Consider the following 13,559-nt stretch of genomic DNA (forward strand, 5'->3'; position numbering starts at 1 on the left):
GACTTCCATCCAAGGCCTTGCCTCCTTGAGCTCACCCATCCTTTATCTGCTGACTGGTTCCAACCAATCCTAGCAACATTTGCTCTACAGTTCTTAAAGAGACAATTAACTATTCCCACAAGCAGAGTCAACCCTACTGTGCACTAAGAAAAACTCCATGAATCATTTTTTGCCTCAAGGTACAAGATCCTGGGAAGCAAAAAATGTCATTGCTGCCTTTTTCTCCTGGTCAATACTTTGGTTAAAAAAAGGAAACTTTCACACCATGAGCTGAGAAGTGTAAGCTTTATGTCTCCACATCTGGAAACTGGGAAGTAATTGAATTATATATCTTTGCAATGACAGACTTCATAGAATGTCAAAGTAGGCTAACTCTCTGCAGTTGACAAAGTGGTTGATTTACAGTGTAGATAAACAGGGCCAGCCTCAGACATGCTGGGACCTTTGGGCACAAGCCTGCCCCAGGCCCCAGCGCTCCCCTTCCGTGATTCATGGCAGGATCGCTGCCGCGGATCCCACGCCCTGCCATTCCCTTGCCTAACCTACCTTTCTCAGCTGTTCTGCAGTTGCACACACAGCACTGCCCTTAACAAAGATGGCGGCCGAAGTTTCCCTAATGGGCTGAAGCCTCTGCCGCCATCTTGGTTCATGGCAGGGATGCATGCGCACAGCCCCTTAGGGAAACTGCATCCGCCATCTTTGTTAAGGGCAGCGCTGCGTGTGCAACTGCAGAACAAGGTAGGTTAAGCAAGGGAATGGCTGGCGCTCCAAAGCTCTTGAGATCTGCGGCAGGGGAGCAGCCCCAGGGGCCCTTGGGCCAGTGCCCCACCTGGCCGCCCTTTAGAACCGGCCCTGTAGATAAATATTACGTTAGTATGCCTTACTTTATTTTATTTTATTTTAGATTTATTGCCAGATAAGAGTAGGCAAATAAAAGCAAAAAAACCTCTAGCAAAATAAAATGTAATCAAATTCAATGAAATTACTCCCCATCCCATTTCTCAAATGAACCCTAAAGGTTTCTGCAAAATGCTCAGTCTAGGACTTTGATAAGTCTTTACTTATAGAAAGGCATTCCATAATTCACTAATGCAATTGTACTGAAGCCATCAGTAACAGTGATGGAGCTCCCAGTGGCCTTTGTGATTCCTGATAAACCAGGTGGCATTCAAATGGAACTGCCTGGCAAGCTTGGACTCTTACAGCACAAGCCTAACTATGTCTACTCAGAAGCAGGTCCTGCCTTAATTTCCAGAAGGGCTCAAATGCAAGCAAATGAAACCACCTGCAGAGTCACAGAAGTTTCCTCCCATTGTGAATAGATGCTGACCAGGACTATGGCAGGACTAAAGGTTGAAATTAGGGATGAGCGAATGTGCCATTTTCATGTTCTCTCCGTTTCTCATTTTTCCACTCTTACGTTCAATTCTCCACAATACACATCAGTTTACAATTTTATTTTTTTAAGTCCTCTTAAAAATTCATCAGCATTTTAGTGGGAATTGCTCCTAATATACACCATTTTGCTAAGCAATTTCCCCTAATATAATGTACTTTGTATTTTATTTTTGCTAATATATGCATTTTTATGCACACATTCCCTTAGTATATGCATTTGTGTATGCATATTACGCAAATATTACTTGGCTGGAAAATTTGGAGACATGAATTTTGAAGGATGGCTGTATTTTGGTTTGCATATTGTTTTGGAAAGTGTAAATTAGGTAGTTGCCTTTAAATGTGAACTGGATCAAATTTCTCTCCCCCCCCCCCAATTGAAGCCCACTCTCCACATATCATGGTCTCAATCTAGCCCGGTTATTTGTTGTTGTTTTTAAAGAAATCAACTATACCTGGGCAAACTACATCACATCTAGTTTGGCCATAGGTCCTTTCAATATAGAAGAGCTGGGATACGTTTTGGGAGTAGGAAATAAAAGAAGCCTAGAGAAATAGTTTTGGGTTTGTTCTCTCTTTGCCACTCCCTTCTTTTTTCTTTGTTGACATGAGGAAGAGCACCTGATATTTCTGTCTGAAATCTATTCAGGTCTTGCTCATTTCATTGCAAAACAGTATTCCAATATGCAACCCTGAGTCACCTTAATGTTTTTCTATGACATAACTGCTTATTCTGAGAGTTGCTGGAAGAAGCCTCACTTGCAGTTACATTTTATAACTTTTTGTGCTCTCAAATTATACAGCCAAGAGAGTGGCTATATAGTATAGTCAGAATGGATTTTTCACATTCCACAATGTTAAATTGAAAATACCCTGCATATCATTCTGCTGATTCCCATAAACTCATTTCAGAACAAAACCTTATAGTCCTGAACTCAGAAACACTTGCTTAACAACCCTTTAAGTTTTCATGGTGATGCACAAAATACTTAGGGAGGATCTAGAGTTCAAAGTGTAAAGCAGACAAAAAAAATCCAGACCCCTGTCGGACTTTTTTCTGTCAGTGGTCTCCTAATTTGTTGAAATTAATTAAAAATCAGGCATGTTCACAGAGTACCTGTAATCCTATTTGTGACCTTGCCCCAAACCCCAACCTTCATCTTCTGCAATTTAAAAGTTTTAAAAAATGCATGGCTGATTTTTAATTAATTGAAGAAATTTAACATTGGAGTCTATGAAAGTGCAGGCATGCTCAGTAAGAACCAGCTGTCCGTGTTCTAAAAGGCAGACTAACAGTTGTTTGGCTCGGCTAATCAGGGACCCACACCCATGCCAGAACTTTATTCCATTTTAAACAGCCCTGGCTTCCCCGAAATAATCCTGGGAAGTGTAGTTTGTAAAAGATGCTGAGAGTTGTTTGGAGATTCCAAATCCCTGGCAGAGCTCCAGTGGCCAGGGGGTTTATCAGCACCCTTCACAAACGACACTTCCTAGGATTCTTTGGGGGAAGACATGACTGTTTAAAGTGGAATAAAGGTGTGGTATGGATGTGGCCAGGGACAGCTTTGGTTTAAATTTGGGTGAGAGACCACACGTCTGCTGTAGAATAAAAAGGTGGGGGAACCCAAAAAATAATGATACTGTTAGCAATGTTTTCCTTTTGGAAAAGAAAGGGGCTTCCCCTCTGCCCAGTCCCCACCCACCCAAACTCCTCCCCTCCCCTCCCCCCTCCCCTCCCCCAGGACAGTTTCACCTATCCTAATTATGATTGAAGACAAGTAAATCCCACTGAACTCAATAAGCATGCAAATGAACAAACCTGTGCTCCTCCTCCCATCCCCCTCCTGCCTGCTCCCATCCCTCTCCCCCCCCTGCCCTTCCTCCTCCTCCCCTCCCCATCCCCTGGGGTCAGTTTCACCTATCCTAAGCATGATTGCAGGGAGTAAATCCCATTGAACTCAAGCACACAAGTGATCAATACATTCTCAGCAAAGGTTGCACAGGATTCCATTTCCTATGTCCCGGATTAAAAAGCAGAAAAATTCACTAATAGGCAAAAAAAACAAAAAAAAAACCCTTGCAGTTTAAAAATGTATCTATAGTCAACAGATATTTCTATCAAACTTTAAAAAGCAGGGAAATTGGGCAGCTATAGTGAAAGCACCAGGGGAGCAAGAGAACTGATCTCCTCTGAGATATTGTACTGCCCTTCACATTTGTAAAAATGCGAACACAATTTGGGTTGGTCTTTCACAGTCCAATCCACTTCCTGTGTAACTTCGAAGAATTTGGTGCCTCTGAATACAAGGTGAGTGGTGGCAACACCTGCAATCAGGACTGTATCTCCAGAGATGAAGAATTACATTTTTGTATGTTTGTTGATGTTCTTCTTTCCTGTGTTGCTTTTGTTTCTACTGAGAATCTAACATAGAAAATTGTATTTCATTCATTATTCATCCTAGAAATCTGTGTCAATTTAATTTTTTTAAAATTTCAAAGCCTTTTAATTGGTCAAAGTCATATGATGATGAAGACAGCCTTTGTGTTTCAAACTGGAGGTTATATTCTATTTCTATTTTGGGTACATTAACAGTTGAAAGTGAAACTGCAGACTGATGTAAAATTAGACTGATTACAATATATTGCTACTTAAGCAATGACTCTAGTTTTGGAAAAAAACAAACTTGGCCTGCCCAAGATGCATGTGTTCAGCCTGCTATGCATAAATAACCCACTTAAGGAAGGGTGGGCATGGTCAATTAAAAACATAGGGCATACCTAGAAATTTGCTAGAATATATTTCACCTCCCACTGTTTTATCTTGTGCAAACTGAGACACTCCTCATGTCCACTGGGGACTATTCTGCAGAATAGTCAGTGCCATTATTCAACAATTGTATCTGGAGTTTTTTTAAAGTGTCTTTAACTTATTTATTTATTTATTTATTTATTTATTTATTAGATTTATATCCTACCCTTCCTCCATGTAGGAGCCCAGGGCTGGATAAACTACACAGGAATTGGGTTGGACTGTGAAAAACTAACCCAAATTGTGTTTGCATTTTGACAAATTTGTAGGGCAGTACAATATCTCGGCTTAGGCTTAGGACCGCAATACCTGATGGAACGCCTCTCCCGACATGAACCCACCCATACACTGCGCTCAACATCTAAGGCCCTCCTCCGGGCGCCTACTCTGAGGGAAGCTCAGAGGATGGCAACAAGGGACAGGGCCTTCTCAGTGGTGGCCCCCAAATTATGGAATGATCAGTTTGATGAGGTGTGCCTGGCGCCAACACTGTTATCTTTTCAGCGCCAGGTCAAGACTTTCCTCTTCTCCCAGGCATTTTAGCATGTGTTTTTAAATTGTTTTTAATTTTTTTTAAATTGTTTTTAATTTTTTTTAAATTGTGTTTTGTGTTTTAAAATTTGTATATTTGTTTTTATTGTTTTTAATTGCTGTAAACCGCCCAGAGAGCTTCGGCTATGTGGCAGTATATAAATGTAATAATAAATAAATAAATAAATAAATAAATAAATAAATAAATAAATAAATAAATAATTATCTCAGAGAGGAGGTCAGGTCTGCTCCCCTGGTGCATTCACTATAGCTGTCAATTTCCCTGCTTTTTAAAGTTTGATAGAAATATCTGTTGGCTATAGGTATGTTCTTAATCTGCAAGGTGTTTTTTTTGCCTATATTTCTGTACATCAATTTTATATGGAAGCATATGTGATCTTAATTTGCTGGCTCCGAGAATGCTTTATAAAATAATAATCTACATCTGAGTTTTTTTCTTTTGAAAAAAGAAAAGCAAGATATAATTTTTTTTAAAAGTGTAAAGACTACAATACAGATTATTGAATATAGTCATGCGCAGCAAAGCTGTTTCCTTTATTGGTCCCTACAAATAAATTAGGTTAGTTTTCACTCTGAGATGCAGTCTATTCTTCCTTAGACCACTTTCTTTCTTTGAATGTTAGCAATGTGTAGATTCTTGCAAAATGTGCTTCTCTGACTGTACCACATTTTTCATATTTGCATCTGGAAACTTTGTCTTAATTGTCTCGCTGAATTGCTAGCCTTGTTTCCTCAAGTGATTGTTCTGCTTTTAGCAAAATTGATTAGGCACTTAGCTAAGTTCAGATTTGTCCTTGACACAACATTGCCAAAGTAGCTGTATGTGTGTGGGAAGGGAAGGAAATTACAGCCAGGTTAGTTTGACTTTAGCAACTGCAAAACCATTAGAAGACATAATGAAGACAAATCATGTATAAATGTAGGAGGGTGGGTTGATTATTAGTAGCTGATGTAGATTTATTCTGAACAAACTGTGGTAGGCCAGCCTAGTTTTCTCTAGTGATGAATAACTGGTTTAGTAGGCTGTCAGACCACCACCTGCGGTCTGGTCCTGGCACGGATCTCTCCCGATCCCACTACTAGGAATCACTGCCTGACACACTGTAAAGTAATGCTGCCCTGAGAATCAGCCTTAGTCTCTTTCTTTAACAGCTTGCTATTAAGTGTCTAAATTGATTCTGGCCACACACACCCTGTATCTTTCTGATGTTAAAGATACAGCCCTGGGTTGCCTTTGGATACCTGCTGCTGTTACCCTATCTGTTTACTGCTGCCACCATAATACTGTTTCCAGCTTTGGTTTCTGCTCTGCCTATCCTTCCCTTCTGTATGTATTATTATTATTTATTATTTACTGCACTTTTAGACCGCCCTTTAGCGACAAGCTCTCAGGGCAGTGTACAACAATGTATCCAGCCAAGGATCAGGAGTGTTGTTAAACCAAATGAATTTATTAGTTAACACAGGGAATAAACTGGATTACTTTAGGTTCTGTAGATATGTGTGTGGTTACATTTAAATGGTTTCCAACATGTTATAGTTTCTATAGTTACCTTAGCCCTAAACACCTGCCTCACTGCCCTCCTAAATACACATCCACCCCTCACCCTCTTCAACTCAAAACCCCAGAACCATACTCTCTCACCAACGGTCATTCTCACATATATACCTTCAACAACCCAGCCACTCAGCCAATCACAACACAGTATTCCACAACATTCCATCACATGTACTCCCCCTCCCTTCTCTCTCTACTTACCATATTTACACTACAAAACCCGCACTTACCATAAATACTGTACAAATATAACAGGGGCATCACATAGGCCAGGGGGATTTTAGTGGTGAATCAGAGGTCCCATCTGTATTATACGTGTAAAGTGGTATCATACACTTGGCCTTCCCCAAAGTCATGGCTTCCCCCAAGGCATCCTGGGAACTATAGTTTCTTAACAGTGCTGAGAGTTATTAGGAGGCCCCTGTTCCTCTTACGTAGCTACAATTTCAGAATTTCCTGGGAAGAGGGATTGATTGTCAAACCACTCTGGGAATTGTATCTCTGTGAGGTGAAAAAGGGTTATCCTAACAACTCTCAGCACCCTTCATAAACTACAGTTCTCAGCCATGACAGCTGTTTAAGGTGGTATGATAGTACAGGCGGACTCCACTTATATGGCAGGTTCCATTCTGGACTGCTGCCGAAAAGCGGAAACTGCTGAAAAGCGGAACCCATTGAAGATAATGGTGTGTGTGACGCGAAAATGGTGTGCAACGAGCAAAAACCGCCGTAAAAGTGGAACAAGTGCCTTAAAGTGGGGACTTTCCCTAACTGAAAGCCGCCACATTAGTGGAACACTGAAAGGCGAAGCGCCGTAAAGAGGGGCCCGCCTGTACTTGAAATGTGCAAATGGGGCCAGAGAATGGTGAGACGTCTAGAGAACTTTCTCATCTTTTTGTTTTTACTCCTGAATTAATTAATTCTGATCCTGTGTGATTTTTGGATAGAAGTCTCTCAGGGAGCTATACACAACAGGGCTAGGGAACCTTTTTTTATTCCCTCAGGGAAAACCTTCTGGGGCCACATGCCAGAGGCAGGCAGAACCTGGGGCAAAAGTGGATGAGATCATAGGATAGGATGCACATCTTACCTTTGTACAGTGGGCTATATTCAAGCTACGCAAAAGTCAGAGGTCTTTACACTCTCACACATACCTCTTAATCCTCAAGAGCCGTTATCGTACTGTAGTTCAGGTACACTTTCCAGGCAGTCAGAAGAACTTGAGGAGGCTGTGGAAGTCTGGTGGGGGGTGCACCTCAGAAGGGGGCATGGACTGTGGAGAGTCCCAAGGGCTGGATAAGGAGACCCTGAGGGTTGCATTTGACCGCTGGGCCTGAGTTTCCCTGCCCCTGATATATCAGTTGCTCTGAGCTCCTTATGCGGTTAGCTGGTATAAAATGAAGAAATATATTCAGCAGAGTGACTGTGGGGCAGCATTTTCTGCAGACAAATGTGACCATTTACATTGCGAAAAATCAGGAAATGCATCACCAAAAAGGAGGACAAAAGGTGAGACAGATTTGCATAACATTTTGCATATGTTAATTGACATGCATAGATGAAAATTTAGAAATAATTATTATGGGTTGTATTCAACTAAGCCCTACTCAGAGTAAACCAACTGAAATTAATAGACCCAAGTAATGTTTATTAAATCCAATGGGTCTACTCTAACATGGAATATCACCTTATAATTTATACAGAAATACAATAAATCTTACCATATTGTGCAAGTCTGTGACCAGGTGATCTGTGCTCCCACTCAGTTCCTGGTATGAGGACTTCTTTGTCCATCCATGGTTGCATTCAGCACCAAATGGGAATGCATGTGGGCAATCTGTGCTCTGCTTGGGTCACAGTTTAGAGTAGCAGCACATGGGGCTGATTCACATAGAGGTTTAGTATGAGTGCAGTGCTACTCACAGCCCCTTTTAATCCTCATGGTTCACATGACATTACTGGCAAACAGAAGCTAGCACGCAGTTTCCCCCCTGTAAATCCGTACTAACCCAATCCTTTTATAATCCGAAAAGGGAAGCAAAAAACATATGCACTTCATATCTCTAGTGCTTGCAGACGCTTTGCTCCGATGCTTTTAGGTGTGTGTGTCAATTGTTCCCCTCTCCACGTGCACTCCCTCCTCCTCCCTTCTTTCATTTCATTTCCTCTGGGCTCAAGAGAAGCATTGGCTGCTGGCTCCCATTCTGTAAGTCTGCTGCAAACAGTGCTTTTATTTTTCTTTCTCCCCTAACTTGTGCAAAAAAAGCATAACACTGTTTAAACAAATATTTGTATTTCAGCTGGGTTGTGAAAATACAAATAATCACACCAGGGTTTTTTCTTTTTTTAATGAAACTTACTCTGGAACAAACTGAGCATGCTCAGTTGCCAAGGTAACCAGAGGAAGTGGAATTTTGACCGTAAGAGGGCGTGGTCATTAGGAAGCTGTGTGATTGATCCTTTCCCTTCAGTGTGAATAGAAAACAGCAGATTGGAAGGTAGGAAGCGTGAACCTTGCAAATCTATTGCGATGGCAAAAGCTTCGTCTTTAATACAAAATTTAGCTCCCATGTGAATGAGCCCATAGTCTCCCTCTTACCAGGGCCGGCTCCAGGAATGCCGGGGCCCTTGGGCATCAGCTTGTCCTGGGCCCCCAGTGTGTGTGTGTGTGCGTATGCACACACCCCCACCTACCTGTCTGCCGTCTTTTACCATTGCCCTTAACGAAGATGGTGGCCGCAGTTTCCCTAAGGGGATGATGCCTCCGCTGCCATCTTTGTTGATGGCACACGTGCGTGCTACGCATATGCATCTCTGCCATCAACTAAGATGGCGGCAGGGGCTTCAGTACCGTACGGAACCCGCGGCCACCATCTTCGTTAAGGGCAATGGTAAAAGACAGCAGACAGGTAGGTGGGGGTGCGTGGGGGGCATGGGGGCATGGATGGTGGGAGGGGAGGGGCTGCTGAGGGGCCTCCTGTAGCTCCAGGGGCCATCGAGCCAGTGCCCCACCTGGCCGCCCTTTAGAACCGGCCCTGCACTTGATGTCCATGTGGTATATGGCCAGCTCTGTTTGTTTATGTGTGTGTGCATTTGTAACCCATGCTTCAATTGTTACCACCAGCATTGTTAAAAAGAATGGTAAATCCAGCAAGGCTGTTTGGCTGTGGCTATTACCCTCACCCTCTCTTTCCAGCATACTCAGAAAATACCCTTTCTAGAAGCTCTTTCTAGCATGCTCAGAAAATAGCCTTCAGGGTGGGCTGACTTCTCTGATTCCAGCAGTCTAGCCTAGGGTTGTCATATTGCCCGGTTAGCCGGGTTTTACCCGGATTCTATGCATGCCACCCGGCGCCCGGCTAGACCTTTAGGTGGCCCGGATTCTCAGCTTTAATTTAAAAAAAAAATTAAGTTTCTAGGTGGTCCGGTTCTCGAGATATACATAAAAACATCAGCCGCCCCCCCGACTGTTAAATCTTTCTTTAAACAGTACTGTATAGCACTTCATAGCTTTAACCCCACCCGTTCAGGATTGCAGCCAATCAGGGATTGTGTTTCAGTTTCATTGACCTTAGGCAGTGTCTAGAAAACAAAATGGTGGTTTCACCCCCTGTTTATCTGAAAATCTCATAAATTGGGTAAGTATATACATTTCAGTTTTTTTCCCTCTTGTGTGCAGGAGTCAGATCTTGGGCAGTGTTTTGAAAACTTTCCCAATGCTTGCTTTTTGTAAAAGCAATGCTAATCCCATATGCCCAGAGTAAATCCCATTGAATTCAATAGGACTTACTTTTGAGTAGACATGGTTATGAATGTGCTGAAAATCAATGGGACTTTGGAGTGAATGTAAAAAAGAATTGTGTTTGTGCCCTCCAGTCCTATTTTAAAGCAAGTAGGCAGGGCTTACTTAGGTATTACAGTTTTTATTCTGTAGGAAAGTAATACTGATTTTTTTAAAACTAATACTGATTTTTCTGCAATGACCAACTGGTTTGACAATAAACTATTATATGGGCTGTATGTATTTGTACATCTGCAGTGTCTGCATGTGCGTGTGCGTGTATGGAATCTTTCTGACACCCCTGTGAGGTAAGGTTGGAAACCAAGGCAGCTCACAACAAGAAATAAAGCCATTTAAAATCCAATAACCATAAAAACAAGTATAAACAGTTGCAAAACAGCGTAAAGTGGCATGATTCGGAATTTTGGGTTGTGTGAATGAAGTTGCTTATCACTTGAAGTTGCATTTCTGTCCCTGTTTGAGTAAGCCCCACTGAATATGCTGGGACTTGCTTCTGAATAAATAAACCTAGGATTGCACTATAAATATCTTTACAGTTTGTGTAAATAATAAATATATTTGATAGTCATGCTTTTATATAAATATTTCTTCATTTATCATATTTTTGGTTGTGAGATGCTTAGTTTTCTGCCTTACTCATAGGAATCTTGTTGTGGTTGGTATGGTATTACACTTAGGAAAGTGTTACTGCCTTCTGTGTTGTTTTTTTCCTATTTGCATTTCACTTATCTTTAACCTCACTCCGTTACAGCCATAGAAGCAACAGCAGCATATGCAAGATAATTAACTCCCATTAGTGATAAGAACAAGAATTTATAATTATTATTTCAATTAAAACAAGAGGCTTATCAATACTTTGAAGAGGACCAGATATTTATTTTCTTTCTGAGCCCAGGACTGGGTCTTTCATGATGCCTGGGGGGGGGGAGCAGGAGAGTAGTCCATAAGACAGACATCCTGGCATTGGTAATCTAATTAGCAAGGGGTATGTGTGGGGTTGTTGCACACTTCCAGGCACAGTTTCATTTTGAGTATGGAGGTGGAACCTGTGTAGATGTGGTTGATCAAAGGGAGAAGAAATTTTGAGTTAAGCAAAGCTCTGCTTTTATAAAACCTAAGAAACATACAGATACTTTGAATGTCTTGAGTGCCTGCACCAGTGGAATACTGGAGGAACTTGTAAAGCTTGCTGCAACAGTATTTACAACTGAGCATGTGGTGTGAAAGACTCCTTTTCCTAACAGTTTGGCTTCTTGTTTTTCTCCACCCACCACATCTTTGAAATATATCATATATGGTTAACCGTACTGTTGCCCTGACTTACTTTATGTTTGTTGCTATTTTGTGTTTTTATTATGTTTTTATATTGATTGTGTATTTTTATTGTTTTTATTATATTTGTAAGCTGTGCTGAGCTCTGTTTTTAACAGCAAAAGGGCAGGATATAAATTCTCTTAATCAATCAATAAATACTCCATAGTGTTGGAAACTAGAGTCTAGGCATTTAAGGCTAAAAATGTTGCTTTAAAAAAAAAGATTTCTCACATCTTTCCCCAGTTTTTGGTGGTAATTCCTAGGCACAAAAACAAAACAACTGGACAATCCAAGTATTAATATGCAAATATTTGCATAATATGCAAATACTTTACATAATATGCAAATTAACCTGCCCGGATTTGTGGAACTGGAATATGGCAACCCTAGTCTAGCCTAGCTCAAGAAGAGGAAGCTGCTCTAAAGGGGATGGGAAAGTCAGCAAACGCTACATTATTCGTAACCTGCTTTGATTATTTTTAGGATCCAAGTAACAAAGACAGATTTTATTTCCTGCACAAGAAAATAGCAGCAAACCTAAAAGGATTATGAGCTCGTTTTTGTTTTTCCTGCATACCCTGTCAATTCTGAAAAAAGAGAAATTGTAATTTCTTTACTGTTATGAAGCAACAGCAACCAGACTGTTAAGGGTATTAAGAGTATTATTATTCCTTACTTGTTCGGATCATATATAAGAGCTATTTCTTTTATTTCAGTATACATTTAAGTTTGATCCTTGTTGTTGATTCTTTTCTTTTTCATTGCAACTATGGATGGGGATCACACTATCAGAAAAGACTGAAGCCCCCCACTTCTCCTATTTAATGTAGGAATATTTGTGGGTTACACAAGCATACACAAGCAATGCATTTGCACTGCGCCACACACAACAGGAATGCCATCCCAAGCTGCTCACCTCCTTAATACTGATTGTGTCTGGGCCTCTGACAGAAGAGCTAGTTGGAAGACTGACTGTACAGCAGGCATCACCACCCTTTTTGGACCAATGGGCACATTTGGAATTTTAAGAAAGTGCCGTGGGTACCAGTCACAAAATGGCTGCCATGGGAGTGTGATATCAGATAATGGTTGCTGTGGTTGGGGAGTGGAACAGAATGTTGGATGGAGTTGAAGTGAAGAACTGATAGAGAATGTCTGTTGGGGAAAGGCAGTTTGAGTGGGGAAAGTGGCTGTGAAGGACAGCACGACTGAGGGGGAGTGGAAATGAGATGGGAGAAATATTAAAGTATATATTTAAAAGAGCTGGGATAGCAGTTATGAAATTTAAAATAGTCAGTTAGGTCAGGAAACTAGAATGATGAATTTTGTGTATTAAGACTACTTGTTCTGAATATTATATTCCTTAATTAAACATGTTTGTGTTTGACTATCTGTGGTCTGCTCTGGGGGGATTCTGAGGCAAATATATCTCACCCGGCATGTTTGGTGCAGATCTTCTTGTGAAAAAATACAAGGGGAGAGTCCCACTGTTGCTTTCTATAAGTTAGTAGATGGTGGCAGGGAGTATTTTGAGGAAAGTCACTAGGAATAGGCCTTTGCGAGGGGCCCTGGGAACTCCACAGGTTCAAAAACTAAAATGAAGCCCAAAAGGATGAGAACAAGCAAAGGATCGTGTGTGTGAGATGAGAGTTACAGCAAGGGGTGAGTGGATGGGTAATTAGCAACCAGTGTATCGCCACTGGTTTTATAGGGAGGGTATGAGAGAGCCAATGTGTCATAGTGTGGACTAGGACCTGGGAGACCAGGGTTCAAATCCCCACTTAGCCATGAAACTCAATGGATTACCTTGGGCCAGTCACAGTCTCTCAGCTTAATCTACCACACAGAGTTGTTGTGAGGATAAAATGGGGGGGGAGGGGAGAACCATGTACACCACCTTGAGCTCCTTGGAGGAAAGGTGGGATATAAATGCAATAATAAATAAAATAAATATACCAACATCAATTAATAGGTAAGAGAGCAGAAGGTGAACAGGAATAGTAGTGCATGAAATAGTGCTTGTGGTTACAGGGAGAGGGAATCATAGAATCTTGGAGGCCATCTAGTCTAACTCTCAGCTCAGTGCAGGAATTTTGTTACATTGTCATACACCAATATTTTTTTTA

General features: G+C 41.3%; 1 protein-coding gene across 1 annotated transcript in view; it reads left to right on the plus strand.

The window, feature by feature from the left end:
* MTA3 (metastasis associated 1 family member 3) overlaps window positions 1-13,559 on the plus strand; it is a 200,378-nt gene that overhangs the window by 145,333 nt on the left and 41,486 nt on the right. The gene's annotated exons all lie outside the window — the stretch shown is intronic.

This window comes from Rhineura floridana, chromosome 4 (genome assembly GCF_030035675.1).
Source record: "Rhineura floridana isolate rRhiFlo1 chromosome 4, rRhiFlo1.hap2, whole genome shotgun sequence".
Classification (NCBI taxonomy): Eukaryota; Metazoa; Chordata; class Lepidosauria; order Squamata; family Rhineuridae; genus Rhineura; species Rhineura floridana.